This window comes from Silurus meridionalis, chromosome 3 (genome assembly GCF_014805685.1).
Source record: "Silurus meridionalis isolate SWU-2019-XX chromosome 3, ASM1480568v1, whole genome shotgun sequence".
In the NCBI taxonomy this organism is placed as follows: Eukaryota; Metazoa; Chordata; class Actinopteri; order Siluriformes; family Siluridae; genus Silurus; species Silurus meridionalis.
Window position 1 is genome coordinate 3,322,972 of NC_060886.1, and position 24,355 is coordinate 3,347,326.

General features: G+C 39.4%; 1 protein-coding gene across 1 annotated transcript in view; it reads right to left on the reverse strand.

Annotated features, from left to right (window-relative positions):
• The window catches only part of vwc2l (von Willebrand factor C domain containing 2 like), a 152,646-nt gene that overhangs the window by 83,676 nt on the left and 44,615 nt on the right, over window positions 1-24,355 (reverse strand). The window contains exon 2 of the mRNA XM_046841434.1: window positions 21,923-22,019. The gene's annotated coding sequence lies outside the window, so the exon portion shown is untranslated. The remainder of the gene's footprint in view (window positions 1-21,922; window positions 22,020-24,355) is intronic.

Here is a 24,355-nt window from a genome sequence, read left to right on the forward strand (position 1 = left end):
ATATTTTAAGAAGAAGGAAGATCATAGAGTGACGTATAAGAGTGGAGGAAGGTGCACACAGGTGGACTATGCTCTATGCAGGAGATGCAACCTGAAGGAGATTGGAGACTCTAAAGTGTTGGCAGGGGGACAGTGTAGCTAGACAGCATCGGGTGGTGGTCTGTAGGATGGTTTGGAAGGTGAAAAAGAAGAGGAGGAGAGTGAGGACTGAAAAAAGAATAAAATGGTGGAAACTGAAGGAGGAAGAGTGTAGTGTGAGGTTCAGGGAAGAGGTCAGAGAGGAGCTCGGTGGTGGTGAAGAGGTGCTGGATGATTGGGAAACTACTGCAGAAGTGATAAGAGATACAGTTAGAAAGGTACTTGGTGTGACATCTGGAAATAAAAAGAAAGACAGAGACGTGGTGGTGGAATGAGGAAGTGCAGGAGAGCATAAGGAGAATGAGGTTGGAGAAAAAAAGTGGGATAGACAGAGTGATGAGAAAAGTAGGCAGGAGTAGAAGGAGATGCAGCAGCAGGTAAAGAGGGATGTGGCGAAAGCCAAGGAAAAGGCATATGCTGTATGTTCTATGCAGGAGCTGTAGGAGAAGTTGGACACTAAGGAAGGAGAAAAGGATTTGTAGCGATTGGCCAGGCAGAGGGACCGAGCTGGGAAGGATGTGCTGCAAGTTAGAGCAATAAAGGATGGAGAGTGAAATGTGTTGACTAGTGAGGAGAGTGTGTTGAGAAGATGGAGGGAGTATTTTGAGCAGCTGATGAGCGAGAAAAATGAGGAAGACAGAAGGTTGGAAGGTGTGAAGATTGTAAAACAGTGCATTGGATTAGTAAGGAGGAAGTGAGAGACAAAATGTTGTGCTTCTTTATGAACATCCAATTCCACATTGAACCTCTAATAATCTGGGAAGATGTTCTACTAGATATTGTGGAGATTTGTGGAATGAATTCAGCCACAAGGGTGTTAGTAATGTGAGGTACTGATCAGAGGTGGAAGTAATGAAGTATAAATACTTTGTTACTGTACTCAAGTAGATTTTTCGGGTATCAGTATTTTATTTTATTATTTATTTCTCAGAACTTTTTACTTTCTCAATACATTTTTACACAAATATCTGTACTTTCTTCTTCTTACGTTTTAAAAACAGACTCGTTACTTCAGTTTTAATCCATTTGGTGACATTCATTCCAAACAATTTTCTGCTTTCAACATGTTTTTTGTCATTGTGCGGTTTTTTAAATCTTCCACTGGTGTATCATTTCCTCTCACACACCACAGACGTAGACTAGTTTATGAAGCTCACAATGAGCAGTCAGAAGGCAGTAAGAAGTCTGAGGTTAACGTGGATGAGACAGAGGGAGTCAGTGATGAGAACATGACTGAGAACTGAGACATTCCTAATCACCTGATCATCATCATCATCTTTTCTCTGCTTGTGTTCTATATGGTGGATCTTCAGCCTGAACACATTCATTAGAGAACAACATTCTTATGTATTCATATATTAATATGACGTGAGGTTCAGTTACCAGCGTGACACTAAAACAGGTAGTAATAATCACTACTTTTTACTGAAGTTCATGTCAGAGTACAAACGTCTTTACTTTCACTTGAGTGAAAAAGTACAACTTGTACCAGAGTCTTTTAAAACATGAAGATCTGCACTTTTACTGAATGAATGATGTGTGTACTTTTGCCATCTCATGTACTGATGTAGGTGAGAAGGTGAGGAGGTCTGGGGTGCAGTCAGCATTCAAATTCATCCCAAAGGTTTTCAATAGGGTTGGAGCTCTCTAGCAGGAGATCTTCCAATCTTCCAACACATGGAAAGCATATCTTCATAGAGCTGGCTTTTCATATTTATTTTTGCAATTGTCATTTCAATTTAGCGTAAATAGCGCTCACGCTTTTTCGCAAGAAAATTTTTTCTTGAACCTCTGGTCATAAACTCACCACTCGTCTGCGCGTTTTCTTCCCAGAACGCGCTGTTTGTTTCGGTTTCTCATGCAGCTGTCATAAAAGTGGGTGTGAATGGAAAACAAGATGAGCCGGGAGTCGTGGGAGGTTTAACTCGGCCCGGGCCTTCAGGTCACTGCATGATGACAGGAGGAAAAAAAAACAACAACCTGAAAATAAAGCCAGCTGCAGGGGAAACACACTCGCTGCGTACTGTGTGCTACACGAAAGCCTGAGGGGTGGCGAGAAATAGACGTGAGCTCACGTGTTGGGTTTTAATTCTCCCGCTTTGAGAGAAAAAAATCGAGTCAAACGGCTTTTACGGTCATTTCAGCTGGTCCGGTACACGGTAAAATGAAAGAGCGTTCCTCCAGAACTACATACAGTGCATAGAACCAAAGCAGCTTTCCGTTTCTGTCTCCAAACCTTTCCAGATCTTTCTCCACAGGTAGAGGTGCGGTAAAGAAATTACACTATATGAACAAAAAGTTGGACACCTGACTAGAAGATTGGTCTGTGCTTCAAAAAAAAAAAAACAGAAGGAAATGAAATTTTCTAACAAAGGCGTCTTAGTGATTTTTTTTATTGGTATCTAAAACCAAAGCATTTATACATATACAAACTCAACACAAAAACAACATAGGGCTCAATACATGATTATATAAATGGCTGGATAGTGGGAGGCCATCAGGGTCAGAAAGGAATCACTGATCAGAATCACCGACTGATGGTCTCAGAGTCTGATGGTTTTGCATCTAGTTTGCTTGATTACTTTGTGTGTTGTTCAAATCTCAAGAACACACTTTTTTCCTACATGTGCTACACCTCTGTGATTTCCGCTTCACTTTCCTCATCTTATTGAGATAAATTTCACTCGACACTCTCTCGAATGCCCTCTGATTAACCTGAGTGTGATCTTTTCTGTATCTAGAAATTAGTTTGTATTTTTGTGTGCTGTCCAAATCTCCAAACCCATTTTCCACCGTGACCGAATTACATCCTACAGGTGAGCTGATCCAATATTTTTTGTTCTGACAGTCTCAAACCCAAACATGAATGCTCTCCTCCCCTTGCCTAAAGAAACCCACTGACGACAGCAAAATCAATATAAGCAAGATCAACTTCCCATGCTCCTCCTCTCGACCTTCCACCTCGAATCTTCTCCTTCACAAGGTTTTTGAAGATTACATAATAAAATAAATCTCCTTTAAAGGTGTTGGAAAAGATCCCAGTGGTGCTCCACACAACTCTCAGTGTTCCTGAGCTGTGGAGTCTCTGAGGGACATTCTGCTGAGACAAAGCTGTCTCCTGGGAGAACCTCCTCCTCTCTTTTCTGCATAAATCATCCCTCAGTCCAGGTGTGTGCTAATCTACCTAATGGGATTAACACAAAGTGTATGTGGTAAAGCTTGAGCACACATGCACACGCACACACACACACACACACACACACACACACACACACACACACACACAAGCGACACAAGTGTGCAAGTGTCAAAGAGGTGCTAATCAGCTACAAATGGAAGGGTATGTTCACGGCTAAGGATATAGAGTACCTGCAGGAGGTGTTTTTCCACGGGCTTCCCACACAGTACAGATGTGACTCTGTAGTCAGGGAGAACATTTTTACCTCCATATCTGAAGTTGGCCTTGAGATTTATCGACAAGGTGTTAATGTAATGCTTATTTACTTTCTCTCATAAATCTCCTCATACATCAGCCCTTAGGCTAAAAGGCTAAGTCTCTCTCTCACACACACACGCACACACACACACACACACACACACACACACATAGAGAGCAGGCAAAATGTTCGCTCGTTTAGCCCCATCACTTGCTAGAACTCTCTGTCTGATGTCCTCATGCGGAAAATGAGTAATAAAACAAATCTGATTCAGTTTTAAGCTTTGTGACTCACTATCTATCTATCTATCTATCTGTCTATCTGTCTATCTGTCTATCTGTCTGTCTGTCATTTATCTGTCTATCTATCTATTATTCTGTATATCTGTCTGTCTTTAAAATTATCTATCTATCTATCTATCTATCTATCTATCTATCTATCTATCTATCTATCTATCTATCTATCTATCTATCTATCTATCTATTTGTCTGTCTGTCTGTCTGTCTATCTATTATTCTGTATATCTGTCTGTCTATAAAATTATCTATCTATCTATCTATCTATCTATCTGTCTGTCTGTCTGTCTGTCTGTCTGTCTGTCTGTCTGTCTGTCTGTCTGTCTGTCTGTTTGCCTGCCTGCCTGCCTGTCTGTCTGTCTATCTATCTATCTATCTATCTATCTATCTATCTATCTATCTATCTATCTATCTATCTATCTATCTATCTATCGAGTCTGTATATCTGTCTGTATATAAAATTATCTATCTATCTATCTATCTATCTATCTATCTATCTATCTATCTATCTATCTATCTATCTATCTATCTATCTATTGATCGATTGTTGAAGTAGAAAAGCACTTTAGAGTGCAGGATCATATGCTGGTCAGCTGTAAATGTAAAAGAAATCATATCTAGTTATTTGTCTATTTTACTTTGCAATAAAAAGAATCCACCTGCTCTTTGTCCTTCACCCAACAGTATTTACTGGGAAGATCTACATCCATCTCTCCTCCTGTGCTCCTCCTCTTGAACTTTTTGTGCTCCCTCTTACACAAGGTTACTAAAGGTCATGTAATAAAATGCTTCAGTCTCCTTTAAAGGCGCTGGAGAAACTCCCACCGGTGCTCCTCACATCTCAGGGTGATCCTGTGCTGCGATATTCTGAAGGAAAATGAGCTTTTATCTGGAGCTGTTATCGTTCCTAGTCAGCGTTGAGTAGCGCCGAGCCATCTTCGTAATTTACTGTCTGGCTTTTTTTTGTAATCACAGCAGTGGAACATATCTATATATTTTTATGGCTCAATTCTTCTCCTGTCTCTGCAGCAGTCTGAGATTTGATGTCCTGTAAGACACCGGCTCTAAAGCTGCATCTTTATAGCCTGAAATTTCATCATCTGCCTCATCTATGGAATCGGGAAATGAAATGGATTCGTTCCAGCAGCGTTCCAGCATGTTGCCCTGAGATTAGTATTAGCATGTTGTCATAAATAAAAAAATAGTCTTCATAAATTGAGGATTTAAACTTTATCTCCAGACTGAGGCTTAAACCAAGTTGAAGGTCTTACTTGTTTTACACCCTACAACTAAATGTGGATTGGGACACACCCAAATTAGACTCTGTTGTTATCATGACGTTGGATTGGAATTTAATGTGTGTGATTTAAGACACAGTGGACTGGTGATGGTGTTAGCATGACCATTTGAGTGGATCTGTGTGGTTTCTGACGCACCCACAGTGGACTAATGGTGGTGTTCATGTGACCTTCTAAGCAAATTGTGTGTGTGGTTTGGGTCACACCCACAATAGACTCATGATGGTGTTAGCATGACCTTCTAACTGCTACAATGGACTGATAATTTGTTAATGTGACCTCTTGAGTTGTGGTGTTTTTTATATCTGAACTTCTAAGCAAACATTGTGTGGACAGATTAATGTAATCTTCTAAGTGAACAGTGTGTGTGGTTTGGGACACACCCACAGTGGAATGATAATGCATTAATATGGCTTGTTGGGTGAATGGTGTGTTTATAGTTTGGGACACGCCCACAGTGGACTAATGGTGGTGTTCATGTGACATTCTAAGCAAATTGTGTGTGTGGGTTGGGAAATTTTCACAGAAGACAAATGTAAATGTGGTCTTCTATTGTATGTGTGGATTGGGACACGCCCACAGTGGAATGATGAAGGTGTTTAGATTAACTTTTAAGTGAATAATGTTTGTGTGGTTTGGAACACGCTTACACTGGGCTGAAAATGGTGTTAATGTGACCTCTTGAGTATATTGTGTGTGTGTGTGTGTGTGTGTGTGTGTGTGTGTGTGTGTGGTGGGGACGGGGGACAGTGATGGTGTTAGCATGACCATCAAACTAAACATTAAGTGTGTGTTATTAAGGACACAATGGACTGATAATGGTACTAATGTGACCTCTTGAGTAAATAGTGTGTGTGGTTAGGGACACACCCACGGTGGACTAATGTTGTTGTTAATGTGACCTTCTAATCAAATAGTGTATGGGTAGAGACACGCCCACAGTGAAGCGATAATGGTGGAGCGATTTAAATAACAATTGAACTAAATAATGTGTGAGGTTTGGGACATGTTCACAATGGCACAATGATAGTGTTTAGATGAGCTCCTGGGTAAATAGGGTGTGAGTGGTTTGGGACACTATGACAATGGACTGACTGTGGTGTCCATCTGACCTTCTAAGTTAATATTGTGTGTGATTTGGGACATGGCCACAATGGCAGAATGAAGGCTTTAACACGACCTTCTAAGTGAATAGTGTGTGTGTGGTTTGAGACACACCCATAGTGGACTAATGGTGGTGTTGATGTGACCTTCAAAGTGAATATTGTGTGTGGTTTGGGACAGACCCAGAGTGCAATGATGGTGGTGTTTGGATGACCTTGTAACTGAAAAGTGTGTGTGTGTAGTTTGGGACAGTGGACCGAAGTGGACCAATGATTTAATTAACATGATTTTCTAAGTGAATAGTGTGTGTGGTTTGGGACATGCCCCCATTAGGTCAGTAATGGTGTTAGCATGACCTTCTAAGTGAATATAATGTGTGGTTTGGGACATGCCCATAGTGGATTAATTGTGACAGTAATACTGATAGTGTTTAGATGACTTTCTATATGAAAAGTGTGTGTAGGCAGGAACATCATCCCAGTGGACTTATGGTGTTGAGATAACATTTGAAGTACATAGTGTTTGTGTGTGGTTTGGGACAGAGAATAGTGTGTGGGGGGGTGTTAGGACACGCTCACAGTGCACAAATGATGGTGTTAATATGGCCTTCTAACTGACTAGTGTGTGTGGATTGGAACAAACTCTAAATGTCCAGATCTCTTTGACTGTTCACAAATTTCCCACAGTGCACTAGTGGCATTTATATGGATTTGCCAAGGTGAACACAATGCTCACACTACAGGTGTGTAGTTAACCTGGACAAGAATCCATTGTTTCTGACTGTATATATAAAAAAAAATGTCCTGCAATTTGTATCTGATATTTCAATAAAACGTTGTTCTCTCTACTTGAATTCTCTCGGGTTCAACCTTTTAGTGCCACACAGAGTCAAGCATGAACTTTAGCTCAAGTTCTCTGAACTGTTTCTTCTATATATATGTACATTACTATTCAATCCTCAAGGCAACTGAAGTGGTTTGTAACATGTACAGTAAAGAGACTAAGAATAATAAATAATTGAACATTATTTTGAAAGTTTTTCAGAAGGGTTCGCAGGGCATCTGGTTGGGAATTGAGGTGTCATTCAGGACTGCGATCCCACAGGATGCAACAAAAACTTTGCACAAGCAAAAGTTCATTTTCTTTTAAACTTTTCCTCTAATGCAGTTTTGCGTATGCAGAGAGTTGTCTCCGCCGCCAGTCTTGTCATTGGTTTATTTCCCAAGTAATGTGCTAAGAGTGTACTGTAACTGCAGTCTATAATATGTTAGTATCCAAAACCAGAAACAGTAGTCTATCAGTATGAATAGAATGGTCAGCTGGCAATGTACACACACAGAAAACTGAGCTCCAAGCTCCTCTGGTCCAGATCTCCAATAACCTCCTCAACTGAATAATCAAAGACTATTAAGTGATGACTTTTTCAATTACTTTAACATTATGAACTTTCTGGAAGCACTTGAGATATAGAGCTCCAAAGCAGGCTAAACTGTCTAACTTCTGTTTTCTCTTTCTCCCATAATGTCTTCTTCTTCTTCTTCTTCTTTCGACTGCTCCTATTAGGGTTCGCTACATCGGATTATCTGTCTCCATGCCCCCCTGTCCTCTACATCTGCCTCTTTCAAACCAACTACCTGCATGTCTTCCCTCATCACACCCATAAACCTCCTCCTTGGCCTTCCTCTTTTCCTCCTTCCTGGTGGATCCATCCTCAGCATTCTCCTACTGATATACCCCATGTCCCTCCTCTGAACATGTCCAAACCATCTCAATCTTGCCTCTCTCACCTTGTCTCCAAAATGTCCTACATGCGCTGTCCCTCTAATAAACTCATTTCTAATCCTGTCCATCGTCGTAACTCCCAACGAACACCTCAACATCTTCAGCTCTGCTACCTCCAGCTCCACCTCCTTTTTTTTACTCAATGCCACTGTCTCTAAACCTACAACATCTTAGGTCTCACCACAGTCCTATAAACTTTCCCTTTCATTTTCACAGATACTCTTCTATCACAAATCACTCCTGCTATCACTCTTCTCCACCCACTCCACCCTGCCTGCACTCTTTTCTTCACTTCTCTAACACACTCTCCATTACTTTGCACTGTTGACCCCAGGTACCTGAACTCCTCCACCTTCTCCAACTCTTCTCCCTGCAACCACACCACTTCACTGCCATCCCTCTCATTCACACACATGTACTCTGTCTGACTCCTACCGACTTTTATTGAGTGGAGTGGTGCACAACGAGTGTCCGCTATAAAACCTTTAATAAGAATGGTGATAGTGTGAGTGCTGCGCAAAAGGAATTTTAGTTTTATTCCCAGTTAGGACGTCACGATTGTGTCCCATCTGCAAATTTCAAAGAAATATTGTAATCCCATGCGCAGACGAGACACAATCGTGACGTCCTAACTGGGAATGACGCCAAAATTCCTTTTGCGCAGCACTCACACTATAACCATTTCTATAAAAGTCTTTTACAGAGTACGCTCGTTGTGCACCACTCCACTGCTCCATTATAAGTAATGGTAAGAGGTTCAAAACGAGATCACACAAGATTTAGCCAAGCATCACCAAATCCTTGTTTCAAAATTCCCCACTTCCCTGCACAACCCTGTATCATAAATACAGTGTATAACATTACATGTGCAATTCATCTGTACCTGTGACTAATCATAATGTACTATAAGACTGGAACAGTTGATTTGTCAGTGATTCAATATGAATCAGACCTTCTGGTTTAGGCCACGCCCAATCTGGGTTTCAGTCCAAATACAGACACAGGTAGCGTTCTGTCTAACACAAATCCAGCAGGCAGATCTCTCATTACAGACCTTCTCATGTTCATTTGGACAGGTGTACAATAACGTATGCTTGCAGACACAGTCATCTTCTCGCCAGCACTCATGTCACATGCTACTTTAGCTCCAACGGACGTGAACAAAACAAAATTACAGCCATCAGATACCCAGAAACAAGACAGAAGGATTGATGAGTCAACCATCAGGCCAGAATGTTGTGTGTGGGGACTTGGCATGAGTCAGACCGGGCAGCCGTGATCTTACTCATCAACAGCAACACGGAAGAGGAAATTCAAATTCGTGTGTGTCAGTTAATGTGTGTGTCCTTGATTTTTTCTCACATGTCGAAAGCAATTACAGTAAAATTAGCCAAACAACTGTGTGAGTGTGTATATTATATTATAGATGTCCATATCTTCTTCTTCTTCTTCTTTTGGCTGCTCCCATTGGGGGTCGCCACAGCGGATCATCCGTCTCCATACCCCTCTGTCCTCTACATCTGCCTCTTTTAAACTAACCACCTGCATGTCTTCCCTCACCACATCCATAAACCTCCTCCTTGGGCTTCCTCTTTTCCTCCTTTCTGGTGGCTCCATCCTCAGCATTCTCCTACTGATATACCTCATGTCCCTCCTCTGCACATGTCCATACCATCTCAATCACACTTCCCTGATTTTGTCTCCAAAACGTGTAAATAAACTCATTTCTAATCCTGTCCATCGTTGTCACTCCCAACGAAAATCTCAACATCTTCAGCTCTGCTACCTCCATCTCCAACTCCTGTCTTTTACTCAATGCCACTGTCTCTAATCCATACAACATCTCAGGTCTCACCACAGTCCTATAAACTTTCCCTTTCACTCTCACAGATACTCTTCGATCACAAATCACTCCTGCTATCACTCTTCTCCATCCACTCCACCCTGCCTGCACTCTTTTCTTTATAGATGTAAAGTATAAAATATAAAATATAAAATTAATGTTTTTGATAAATTTGGTGTGGTATGTTGTAAGGTGTTATGAGAAGTCTTACATTCTAGTTACTTTGAGCTGTTTGTTTTATATATATATTTTTTTTAATGGAATATATTGTATTCCATTCTTCTTATGTTTTTGTTAAGGACTTTTATTTTGGTGTTTTTTCCGCCGATAAGGAGGGTGATGGAATGTGAATGGAAGTGCGGGAAAAAGTTAAAGGGAGTTGAAGTCGAGTGTGTCGGGCACTGAGAGTACTGTTGCTGTAGATTTAAAATTCCAAATATAACATGCGTAACGTTATAATCTCTGTCAGAATAAGAATCTAAGATGTTTTCCATGTGTTTGGTCGCACGGTCGGGGATGCTGTACTGTCAACTGGCAACCGCTGCCTCACAACGTAACAACCAATCACAGCTGTGCAGATTCGGTCTAGGGTTGGTCTGAGAGTTTGCTCCTATATCCAAAAATAAACAGCTTTTGGCCACGTCCACGCTCACATGTTTTCATTTGAAAACGAATATGTTTCTCTCCATTTTGGCCTTTCGTCCACAGTGAGATGCCATTTTCAGTCAATGTAAACAATGCAATGCTAAAACGCTGCAATGATTTTTAGTCATTGCAGCAACGGGCGAAATAGCCAGAAAGTAAATAAATGGCAGGCGGAAATGACGGGGTCAAGTCAAGTCAAGTTTATTTCTATAACGCTTTTCACAACAGACGTTGTCTCAAAGCAGCTTTACAGAATGATGTGTATTCATTGTTAATGTAGACGTAGCCTTCTTTAAAAAAAAAAACGTTTTTACAAATTTGTAATTTGATATTTCAGAAAACCGAATACAGTCAACCTCAACAATTCATGGCTCTGAAAATGTGTGGGTTCTCATTTATATCCTGACAAACAGCAAGTTGTGGAATATTTAAAAATTCCGTGCAAGTTCAGTGGGACCAAATGCTTTTACTAACAATTTTTATAAAAACACATTATTGTATAATTAATTTTAAGTGATAAATAAAGCGTTCATGTCCATTCCTAGTATCAAAAAGGAAACAACTTACTGGCATAATCTCAAGATGAATTCACTAAGGTACCATAGGGGCTGCGGGGGTTTCGTTCTAAGTGAGTTCAGGGGGACCACTGTACAGCAAAAGTATAAAAAAACGAATATTTTTCATTTTTATTCCCCTCACCATACTAATCCAGACCGCTCATAATGTTATAAGGTCATAATGTTATGCCTGGTTGGTGTAGCCCCCACAGGCTTGTAAACTAGGAACTAAGGGGTGATTTTTTTTTGGCCAGGCAGCATATTTATGTTATAATGCATTGACAAGCCATAAAACACATTGTTATAATGATTTTAAAATGTATTAGCAGCGTGTAGTATTGTTTTTAATGTAAACTGCTTATAACACCTTTATATTGCCATTAGGTCATCCCATAACACACTATGCATTATAAGAAGGAATTTCAAGGGCAATGCACTTTCATTAATAACTATAATCATGCACGTAGTGACTTATAAATGCATTATAACATAATGTGAACGTATATCATAGTTCAGAATTCATGTATATAAAGGTAGAAATGGATATAAAGGTTTATAACAGTTACATGATTTAAGATGAATGAAACAGTTCATTAATCAGTAACCAGATGTGCAGAAGCAGGATTTTCATGCGACATCATGCAGGGGATGTTCACTGCAGTCCTTTCAGAGCCTGGCCAGACCATGCAGCGACATGCTGCATAACTCTGGCACAGACTCGCTCCATCCCTCTGCTAAAGTGCCCCGTCATGTTTCTTCCTGAAGGACGACGGAGGCAAACAATCGCCTGTTCTCACAAATGTCAGAGCGGAGCAATGTTAACGAGCAGATGGGACAGGACTGTCAGAGCGATTGTGATGAGTCGCTTTAAGCGTGATTGATCAGGCTGGAGAAAATGCCCTCAGCTGCCAGAATCCCTGCAGAATTATTGGCACTCATGGTAAAATGAGCACAAAAAAAATAATGAAAAATGTTGTTGGTTAGATTCATCTTACGAAGCAGATTTGCGAGAGAGCGCATTATTTGGTGGCATTTAACCAATTCTAAAGAGATTCTTAAAGCTTAAGGACACCTACATATGCCCTTTAGGATAAGTGCTAGAAGGATACATAAGTATTTTTAAGCTTTATATCAAGATGAGAAGGATTATTTTGACATCAAGTGGTGCTCAGATATCTACAATATGCCTACCTACATTAGCCAAACCTTTAAGAACATATAATGAGATTTAATACTAGTGCTCCAGAAAACATGAATACGCCATTAATATGTTTTATAAGAGTTTTGAAGTGAACAGTGTATGGACAGTACAGCTGTATGAGTGGTGTTCATAGGGTTATAGCACAGCTGTATGAGTGGTGTTCATAGGGTTAAAGCAAAGCTGCATTCGTAGTGTTCATAGGGTTATAGCACAGCTGTATAAGTGGTGTTCATAGGGTTAGAGAACAGCTGCATTCATAGTGCTCATAGGGTTATAGCACAGCTGTTTGAGTGGTGTTCATAGGGTTAGAGAACAGCTGCATTCGTAGTATTCATAGGGTCGATGTGTCACTGGAGAGGCACGATAATCCTGGGGCATGAGGAAAGTCAAGTGACAGCGGTGGACACAGCGGGGCTTGAGGCAAACTGCCACTGTAGAAACTGTAGAAAGGCCACATGAAGCACCACCTGGGGGTGGAGCAACATAGCCAGCAAGAATTGGTGCAAGTAAGGTAATCTGGCGTCGAGCTAAAGTCTTTGGTGTCCTTAAGGTATTTAAGGACACCAAAGACTGCCCAGGATCTTTCGGGCACACGGCGCGCACTTTCGGTTTCGCGGGGCGCATGTCCGGGTTGGCGGCCAGCTTGTCATTTTTCCGACTACAAGATGGCCGCCGACCGGATGTGCGAGTACAGTCCAACCGTAATATCGGTAAGATCCAAAACCTTTAGCTATTAATGTAGCGTAATTCTTTGTTATATTCACCCATCAATCATATACATATGCATAGGTAAGGAAATGTTTTGATTTTAATAGCAATGAATATGAAAAAATGCCATTATGATAGTATTAATGCTCTTTCAATAGGCGATATAGCTCTTGAAAAGTAATGCTCATTTGTCAGTATGGTGTAAAACACAACAATAAACTAATCTAGAATTAGGATGCAAATAAAGACATTTGAAATCATAATTAAAATCTCCACAATAATACTCTTAGACACTCGTGTCATTTTCTGTTACAGACTGACCAGTCCCTATAAAAGAAAATACAAATTATAATGCCCTCACAGAAAAAATGTTTGGGGACCCCTGATTCGGATGGTTAATACATCCAAAACCAAATCATTAGATTATCAAAGTAAATCAAATCAGTTTAAAGGTCTTGTAAATACATCTCAAACATGCCCAAAGTCTTTTGTATCCCACAGTCATCACACAATCCTAAGAAAGCAAACTAAACCCGAAGGCTGAGAAACCTGCAGTGCCGCTAACACACCATTTTGCTTTTCAGTGTCTCTGAATTATGAATTAATATGAATCTAAGATTTCAGCCCCAGGTCAGCTAAATCAAACTGACAGTCTCATTATTGGACACAGAGGGGTGGAGTTGAGAGAGGAAGAGACTGTCTTATTACTGAAGGAGCTGGAGACATTTTCACTCTGTCTAATCTACCTAGCATTAGTGAAATTAGTGACCCCAAATACATGGCACATTCCTGTGAATTGCCCTGATAAACTTCATTAAATACTGAATCTTCCACACAGACCAATCCATCATTGTTCCTTGAGCAAATTTTGAGAAAGTATGAATTTTATTTCAATTTTATTTTATTTATTTATTTATTTTTTGGTTGGTTGGTTGGTTGGTTTTTGGGAAGCATGTTGCTGTTGCATTCTCTGCAGTCAGTCTCTAATAATGCCCACGGAGTCAAAACTGTTTCTCTGCAAACACCTGGACATAATTTGGTTTCTTGGAGCGATTTTTCTTTTTTGAAAGGTGATGTGATGTGGAAGTTATCAAAGTATGTCAAACAAAGTAAGTATTGATCAGCATCACAACTAGGTGGCAGTATGAAATGTAACAAAAGAAATGTGCTCAAGTTTTAGCTGGTACACTGATTTGATTCAATGCAATAAAATGTTGCAAAATGAAGCCTGATACTGGTTTAAAAAGCATTAAAGTCATCAAGCTGAAAAAAAAAACACACCTCCTTCTTGTGACTTTCTCAAATTAGGTGTCATGGTGTCACCAGAAGTCACAAAAATCCAACTAATTATTAAATGTCATGTGACCTCAATATACATAAACTTGCTCCTGAAAGATTATTAGAGAACATTCCTAAAAAAACAGCATGAAGAAGAACAAGAAGAGACTGAATCACGTTTTAGTTTGATTAAATAAAAAGAGTAACATTAAATACTTTATTAAACCATGAATAGAATATAAAACATCTGTGGTAGACCAATGCCTAAGTGGAGAGGTAACAATCAACACGATGCCACCGCCACCATGCTTCACAGTGTGGTAATGGCTGGTTTCCATTAAATGCCAAGCTATGTGCAATAAACATTATTGCATTGATTGCATTTCTCCTTAAAATTGTCTCATTTATACAAGCAAGCAGTTAATATATATAATTTATATAAATATTATGTACATTTATGACATATTTCCAATTAAATGCATTATTTTCACATTTGTAACACTACAAATGTGGAAATATTCAAGGGGGTGAATACTTTTGCACGTTGTTTAAAAATATTCATTTCTTATAAACTTTGGATTTTGGAAAAAAAAAACCCTGCATAAGCAAAAAACTTTAGTTCTCATTAAATATAAAAATCCGGTAAATGTGTCACCCATTTAAAGAGTTTTATTATTTAACTTGTTTCTCACTGATATACATATTTTTGTTCACTTTACCACAGATTTCAAGACGTGACAGATTTAGGCTACATTTTGAGCGTGGTGTGCGTTTGATTGCAGCTACCCATGCATTAAACTGCCAGCTATCACACATGGCACTGCAGCTACAGGATAATTAACCAGATGCCTGCGTTTAAAGCGCTCGGGGTTGATGTCCGGGAGGAAGACAGCTCATTTATGTTCTTTTAGTTTAAAAAGCTACCTTAACTATGTGTAAACTACACACACTATCATTTATGCAGTTATTTTAGATTGAAATCAGTGTAAAGAAGTCACTTTAGTCCCTGTGATGTAAATAGAAGCATTTTGATCATTGTAATTTGCAGATTCCTCAGGGTTCTCCAGTTTCCTTCCAAATTTCAAAAGAGGTATAATGTCAACTCTGTATAATATAGAATATTCTCTCAGATGTGCGTAGTGCTTTTCTGAGCATGTTGGTTTACTGTATATATGCATTCCATAATCAGAGTCACCAATTTTAGTCCTCGGTAAAGTTCCACATATATTTAGTTATTTTTAGTTATTTTCAGAGGACTGATATACAAGCTGCATATTGACTGCTCTAAAATATGTCCAAGTTTAATTTCTATAGTATTGTCACTTAAGTAGATATAATAAACTGGTTGCTGATATTTGAGAGGTAGACTTACTTTTGTGAGATACTGTGTGTATATATATATATATATATATATATATATATATATACACCGTATTTTCCGGACTATTTTTCCCCATGCTTTGAACCCCGCGGCTTAAACAACGAAGCAGCTAATTTATGGATTTTTCCTGCGTTTTTTTCCCGGTTTCACAAGCTTCATGCCAAAAAACTGAGCCCTGTAACATTAGACCAATGAAATTGCCGAACGGGTTCAATGAAACTCTTTATATTAAATCAGATGCGCTCCCACTGAATCGGGCCGCACCTCATCATAAATATAATATATTATATAAATATAATATAAACAAATTTTATTAACGTGTTATTATTACTACTAGCATTTTTATTAAATGTATAAATAAATATAATGGAGGCAAAATTAAAACTTACAACATGTATTGATGACGTCCTTTTTTACTTTATATATATATATATATATATATATATATATATATATATATATATATATATATATATATATATATGTATAAAACACCTTTTAAAAAAATTTAAACATTTTGAAATCACTAAACATTTGTTTTACTGATGCGCCAATTCTCAAATCAGCACCAAAATCGGCCATGATGTGCACATCCGGCAATAAAAACCGTCCATGTAGAAACATAGCAAAAGTTTCGTTTGGTGTCCTGATGATTTACATCATTTAAAACACCATAATTACATAAAAACATTTACAAGAATATTTAGTTTTCATGCTCTATGTTGAGTATAGTTTCAGTAAAAATAAACATACATTTGCATCTATAAAGTGTCACGGATAGACCAGGCGTCAGAAACAGGGAGTAATAATGTTCTTTATTGTCCACAAATACACACACAAGAGTTTGAGAAGTAACTGAAGCAAAATGGCACACTTAACTGAGTGCTCCTTAGAAGCGTAGCCACGAGCATGGACGCATGGAAGGATGGAAGGATGAAGGATGGAAGCACAGGGAACCAGAGAGGTAGGAACCTCTCTGTTTCCCTGTGCTTCCATCCTTCCATTCTTCCATGCTTCCATGCTCGTGGCTACACTGTGTGTATTTCAGGTGATCTATGGTCATAACTGGTAGATCGGACAGTCAGTGAAGGGGAATAGGGACCTTATAAAGGGGACGGGTAAATGGAGGACAGGTGTAGGTGAGTAGTAGAGGAGGACAGGTGTAGGTGAGTAGTAGAAGGAGGACAGGTGTAGTTGAGTAGTAGAAGGAGGACAGGTGTAGTTGAGTAGTAGGAGGAGGACAGGTGTAGGTGATTAGTAGGAAGAGGACAGGTGTAGGTGATTAATGGGAAGAGGCTAAGTGAGAGTGTGAGCCTTGGAGGGAGGCCTGACTGGTGGCTCCCTGACATATAGAGTACTGAAAACTTGAAAAGTATTGTGATTAATTACAAGTAAATCTTGACAATCTTGTGATTAATCACGATTAAATATTTTAATCGATTGACAGGCCTAAAATATATATAGTCTCTGCAGGCAAATATATGAGTCTGAAAGCAGAAATAAATTAAATCCTCACTACAAACACAAACGCCAGAAGACTTTACTGGCCTTTTTGCTACTATTATTTCCATTTACACTAGCACCCTAGCAAGAAAACAGGATCTGTCCTACTTTCAACAAGTCAGACTGTCAATGTGACTCATCATTAGTCCTGGACCATGTCCATCCCCGAAACTTAATTATGGTCCAAGAAAATTACTCCAACAGTTAAAAAAACCCCACAACAACAGCAATCCAGATGCTCTACTTCCCTACTTACAAATTTATGTAAGCGATAATGAAGTCTTGATTGTATCTCATGCGAGGCGTCAAACAGCAATGAGTCTTCATTACGCATGGATCAGGCGCTAGTTAGTCATGTGTGACTCAGAGCAGCAGAGCATCGGAGTGCATGAATCACAATAACTATCTTATTTGTAGCCTGGACAGAAACAATGCCTTGTGTGTCCGGGATAAACTGGATGGTCTAATGTAAGTAATCAAGCTTAGATTTTTTTTTTTTTAGTCTTAACACTCACCAGACTGCAGAACAAAGCGGTACATATTGCCTATGTGCACTAGTGTTATACGTTAGTATACAGTAAAACAGTATACAGTAATTAATGATGTGAACATTATGGTTTCATGACCTTGATGCATCTCGCAGCTTTATACCTTGCCTACAATTACCGCTGCAAAATGCTAAATATTAGGTTGTACTGCATCAGGTGCTATCTTTTCTAAAGCTGCTAAATAATGTCATCATATTATTCAGTATATTCTCCATTAATTCATACTATTGTTATATAATCTGTATGTACAGCAGAGGTGCAAAATGTCCCTGAAAATCATATTTGAGTTGAAGTATGGATAGCTTACTGCAAAACTTACTCCATTACAGATTGTCACCAATTCCAATATGACCTGAGGAAAAGCCTTGGAGTATCTGATTTGAGCAGTACTTGAGTATTTGACTCATTTTGGACATCGGCTCAAAGATGTTTTGAGTTCTCAACACCGAGACACGTGTTAGTGAAAAGCAAAAACAGTTGATTTGCGAGGTTTTATTTTCTAAATTGTCGACCTCAACACTGTATTCGGGATGATGAATGTTCTATAAACCCTAAAGAATTTGTATCAAATGTTGTTTTTTTGCTTGATAAAAAAATGCTAGCGCAAGCTTTTCAAGACATGTCAGGTCAAATTGCACACCAAGACAGCTCATATTGTTCAACATCCTTTAAAAATCAAGTCGAGCTGAATGTGTGCCGAACTGGAATACCACCGACATTTGAACCGAATTGTTTGGTGCACTTGCAACAATAAGCTGCTATCAGCAGGACGGTGAAAACACAAGGCACACTGCCGCTAAGATAACTCTGAGAAGCCATGTTTTCTTTCCTTTTTTAAATATTTATTTCTTATTTAAGACCACAAATACAGGCGCAGCGTGCGCCACCCTGCAGGTTTTTTGCGGTAAGTCAAATCGATGAAATCAAGAATTTCCTTACTCCTGTCAAATTTCTGACGGTCGTGTAATAGTAATCCACAAGCAGCACCGTGTCATGGGTCTTGGGTTAGAACTGGGAGGAAATGTGCATGAATAAGGCATACGGCAGCTCAGATATGTCAAGAGTCCACATACTGCATATATATAGGCTTGAAAGAAGTCACACCGTGATAACAGGCAGGACCCGACAACCAGTCAGTGGAGCTTAGTATTATAATATTTACAAGAAAAAAAGTACAGATGTGAGATTTTTTGCTTTTTCTGCTGTTCCACACATCCTTTACTTGCTTTTCTTCCCCCCTACACTAATAATTAAAAGGCATTTGTTTTATATAAAAGCATTATGGAAGTTGTTTTGTTGGCCGTTCTCAAAGTCGTTTAATTTTATTATTATAATTTGATGACTTTAGTTGAAGATGTTGAGATTTTCATTTTGAGTTACGAGGATGGACAGGATTAGAAACGAGTTTATTAGAGTGACTGCACAAGTAGGACGTTTTGGAGACATGGTGAGGGAGGTGTGATTGAGATGGTTTGGACATGTGCAGAGGAGGGACATGGGGTATATCGGTAGGAGAATGGTGAGGATGAAGCCACCATGAAGGAGAAAAATAGAAAGGCAAAGGAGGAGGTTTATGGATGTGGTGAGGGAAGACATGCAGGTAGTTGTTTTGAAAAACGCAGATGTAGAGGACAGAGTAGTATGGAGACGAATGATTTGCTCTGGAGACCCCTAATGGGAGCAGCTGGAAAAAGATTATTATTTGATGACTTTATTGGTTATTATTTATGGCGCTTACATTTATATCATTCATACTACTGGGCAGTTAAAGGTTAAGGGCCTTGCTCAAGTGGCAGCTTTGTAGTGCTGTTATTAGAACTCCTGATCAAAAGGCCAACATTCTTACCACTAAGTTACCCCCTCCCTGATAACAATAGACTGTTACACCTATTGTGTAAAAAATCACAACTCGATATAGACCTCACATCTTACCATGCACTCCTGACCAAATTTTTCTTCGGCTGTGACCTCTGCTAAAACTGACTTTTACAAGGAAAAGCTCAAAAACTACCAACTACCTTCAAATAAGCAAGGGTCATTCTCATCTTAAAGAAACCTGCTTTGGACTCATCAGGCATCAACAACTACAGACTGGTATCAATTCTCTTTCTTTCTAAATCTCTGGAACACACTGTTTTTAACCAACTATCTATCTATCTCTCACAGAACAACCTCCATGATCCAAACCAGTCTGGTTTCAAAGCTGCACATTCCACAGAGACGGCCCTTTTGGCTGTTTTTCAGAAACTGCATTCTGCTCGATCAGCCAAGCTGTCATCTGTACTTATCATCCTGGAACTTTCAGCAGCATTTGACACAGTCAACCACAAGACTCTATTGTCTACCATCAAGAGCTTCAGAATCCACGGTACAGCATGGGAATGGTTTGTTTACTACCTGGAAGGTCGCTTATACCAGGTAACATAGAGGGATCCACATCTGCCCCGTGCAGACACACCACTGGTGTCCCACAAGGCTCAGTACTTGGTCCCCTCCTTTTCTCTCTCTATACCCACTCCACTGGTGAAGTCCTATCCTCACATGGGTTTTCTTGCAGATGACACTCAACTCATCTTTTCTTTCCCCTTTCTCAGTTACCACAGCTTCCGCTCAGATCTCGGCATGCTTGACAGACATATCTTCATGGATGAGTGCTCATCAAATAAAACTCAATCCCTGTACAAAAGAACGGCTGGTCATCCCAGGTGATTCATCTCCAGGTCAAGATCTCCGAATAACTCTTAATGACTCTCTGCTCTCCCCTTCAGCCACTGCTCGTAACCTTGGGGTAACCATGGACAATTAACTGTCCTTCTTTTCACATGTCGCTAATGTGGCTCGTTCCTGTCGATTTCTTCTCTACAACATCCAAAGGATTTGACCATTTCTGTCCACACAGGCTGCCTAGGTGCTCCTGTCATTTCAATACAGGACTACTGCAAATCTCTGCTGGCAGGTCTTCCTCTAAACATATTTATTCACTGCAAATGATCCAAAACGCAGCTGCACGACTTGTGTTCAATCTGCCCAAGTACTTCCACACCACCCTACTGCTGCGCCCCCTCCACTGGCTTCCAGTAGCTGCACGTATCAGATTAAAAATACTGATGCTTGCCTACAAGGCCAAAAATGGACCAGCACCATCTTACCTCAGAGACCTCATCACACCTTACACTGCTCCAGCACTGCTCGACTGGTACCACCTTCTCTCAGGATGAGAGGTAAGTATGTAAGTTTCTGTTCTGGCACTAATGTCAATTCAAGTCAAGTCAAGTTTATTTCTATAGCGCTTTTCACAACAGACATTGTCTCAAAGCAGCTTTACAGAAATCAACAGTCAAGGTGAACAGTGTCCATTTATCCCTGATGAGCAGCCGTAGCGACTGTGGCAAAACTCCCTTAGATGTAATGAGCAAGATTTTTGGGTGACATCAAGAGTTTGATCATAAATCTTTCAACAATACAGAACACTGGAGAGTGAGAACTAACATGAGCACTGGAGTATTAGATTATAAGTAATGATGTGTTGGAATGAACTTCCCCTAGATGTCTGTACAGCGGAGTCCCTGGCTATTTTTAAGCGATGGTTGAAGACCTACCTATTCCTGAAACACTTAAATTAGCACTTTCCAAGTTTGCTCTGTAGAATTAAAGAGTTATATTTATATTAAGTTTGTAATCCAGCGTACCAGTTTATATTTATTCATTTCTAGAGACTTACAGCACTTTTGTTTGTCGCTCTGGACAAGGGCGTCTTCTAAATGCCGCAAATGTAAATGTAATGTAAATTATATAAATGTAAAAGTATGATCTTTGATCTCTCCTTCAACCATTGCTCGCAACCTTGAAGCAACCAAGGACAAGTAACTGTCCTTTTCCTTACATGTTGCTAATGTGACATGATCTTGTCGGTTTCTTATCTACAAAATCAAAAAGATTCAACCACACAGGCTGCTTAGGTGTTTGTTCGGTCTTTTGTTATTTCGAGACTGCCACTACTGCAACTCTTTGCAGGCAGGTCAACCTTTGAAAGTAATTCGTCCTCTGCAAATGATACAAAATGCAGTTGAGGGACTTGTGTTCAACCTGCCCAAGTTCTCCCACACCACCCAACTTCTGTGCTCCCTCCACTGGCTTCAGATTCAGATTCAAAACACTGATGCTTGTGTACAAAAAGAGAAAAATGGACCAGCACCCTCTTACCTCAGCGGTCCGATCACTCCTCACACGGCACAATGCTTCCTCAGATCTTCTAGCACTGCTCGACTGGTCCCACCTTCTCTAAGGGTAAGCGGTAGGTCTACATTAGGAAAAAAAAAGTTTACTATTGTTGCTCTAAACAGAGTTTTAGGTTGATGGTGTTCTAAGTCTGCAGTTCAGTGAACCTGTGTTAATTAATTTATTATAGAGACTTCAAAGCAATTTTGTGCATCACAATGGATAAGGGCATCTGCTAAATGATCTAAATGTAAATGATATGTTACATTTAATAGGATACAGTAATAGTTCCTATTTTAATAGACTTTCAATGCTATTTTCTTTTTACATTAACTGATCTGTGTTTGTTAAAAGGCAGACATTTTACCTCAACTTTTCAGGCTGAATTACAGTCCTTGATAAAGAATGGTCCTTGATGAAAGCCTGTACATTTCCACAGCTTTTAGTTTAGCTGGTTAGCAAATGTTTGGTAACTGGCATATTTTCTAAGATAGGGCTTACCTGGGCTTACCTTGAAAAATAAAAATAGCAGTCTCCCAGATGTGTACAATACAGTTTTTAATTCTCCAACACATGTTAATAAAAAAATCTATACTGAGGCTACTGCATGTTTCACACCATACGCATACTACTAGCATTGCTAATTTATTTATATAGATATTTATTTAGTTTTCACTGACAAAAATTAGCTGAAAATTAAATACAAATCATCGTTAGTGAGAAAAACTACGACGTCATCGATCAACCACGAATAAAAACGAGACGAAAATGTTTAAAAGTGACAATTTTGGAAGAGATCCTTTCAGAATGTTTTTTTTAACTGTGTGGAGTGAAAATCTCTGGAAAAAACACAACAAGTGCCTTTTGCAGACAAGTCATTCTGAAATTCATGAAACGTTATTTACCAGCTTTCGCTAGTTAGTGTGTTTCGCTAAACTTGAAATACGACACAGTATATAAGGACAATAAGGACTGACCGATTACCCTCGGCCAACATGACAGACAATTCAGACAAAATCACTCATGGCTCTTGACTAAATATCATATCTTAGCTTTTTTGATTGCTTTACTCGTTTTTTCTAGATTTTAGTCGACTAAATTTACTTTTGATTTAGTAAATTAGACTAAAATAGAACTTAAACTAAATGTACTGTGTGTATAGTGCACATTGTGTATAGTGTCTGGTTTGAGATACATCCTTAGAACAAGTCTGTGAGCGTGGGTTAGAAAGGAGTTTTCATTGTGCTTTATTGTACACAGATGATATATTCATCCTGTTGCTGCTCCATTCTATTCCACTTTTTTATCTGAAAACCGCATGAAACGAAATGAAAGATCTGTTCTTTACATCTGATATCTACCACGATTCCAGGAGGCCTACGCTATCAATAAAACCAAAACGAAAATGTGTTTACTTTTTATATTTTCAGTACATCCATGTACTTTATGAGGGAAAAAACATTTGCTACAGGGATTCTCCTGTCGTTGATCCAAAAATACTCTATTAATCAAAATGTTTCTGCAGTTTTGTTTTTTGGAAATAAAGTCCGGCCTATTGGGAAAAGATTTTGGTGACACTTTCTGAACATCACTGGTGACACTTTCTAAAACATCTCACTATCATAACAACGCAGGTTTTTATAAAATTTTGCTTATACAACAGTTGAATTTAAAAGAGAGTGAAAATTCTTCTTGCTAAAACATTTTCGACCAAACAAGGCCAAGTCTTTCATCAAGCAGCTTTTGGTTTCAGTCAAAGGTAAAGCAAATAAAAAGTAATGGAGAGTGTGTTGGAAAAGTGAAGAAAAGTGTGCAGACAGGAGGTGACGCTGGAGGTAGCAGAGCTGAAGATGTTGAGGTTTTCATTGGGAGTGGGGAGGATGGACAGCATTCGAAATGAGTTTTTTAGAAGGACAGCGCATGTAGGACGTTTTGGAGACAAGGTGAGGGAGGTGAGATTCAGATGGTTTGGACATGTGCAGAGGAGGGACATGGGGTATATCAGTAGGAGAATGTCGAGGATGGAGCCACCAGGAAGGAGGAAAAGAGGAAGACCAAGGAGAAGGTTTATGGATGTGGTGAGGGAAGACATGCAGGTAGTTGGTTTGAAAGAGGCAGATGTAGAGGACAGGGGGGTGTGGAGACGGATGATCCGCTGTGGTGACCACTTATGGGAGAAGCTGAAAGAAGAAGAAGAAGAAGAAGAAGAGGTAAAGCAAATAAAACCTAACCCTACCTTAGAACACCAGGCCATATTTCTCTCTTCCTCTTAAAATCACCAACAGGTTCAAGATTTTTCCTGCTATTTTCAAATCACACCAGACTCTCCCAGCCTGAAAGAACATCTGGTGCTGTACATTCAGATATTTGAAAAGATCATAAAACCGTTCCTGCTTTAGCGGTTTCAGCTGGATGTGG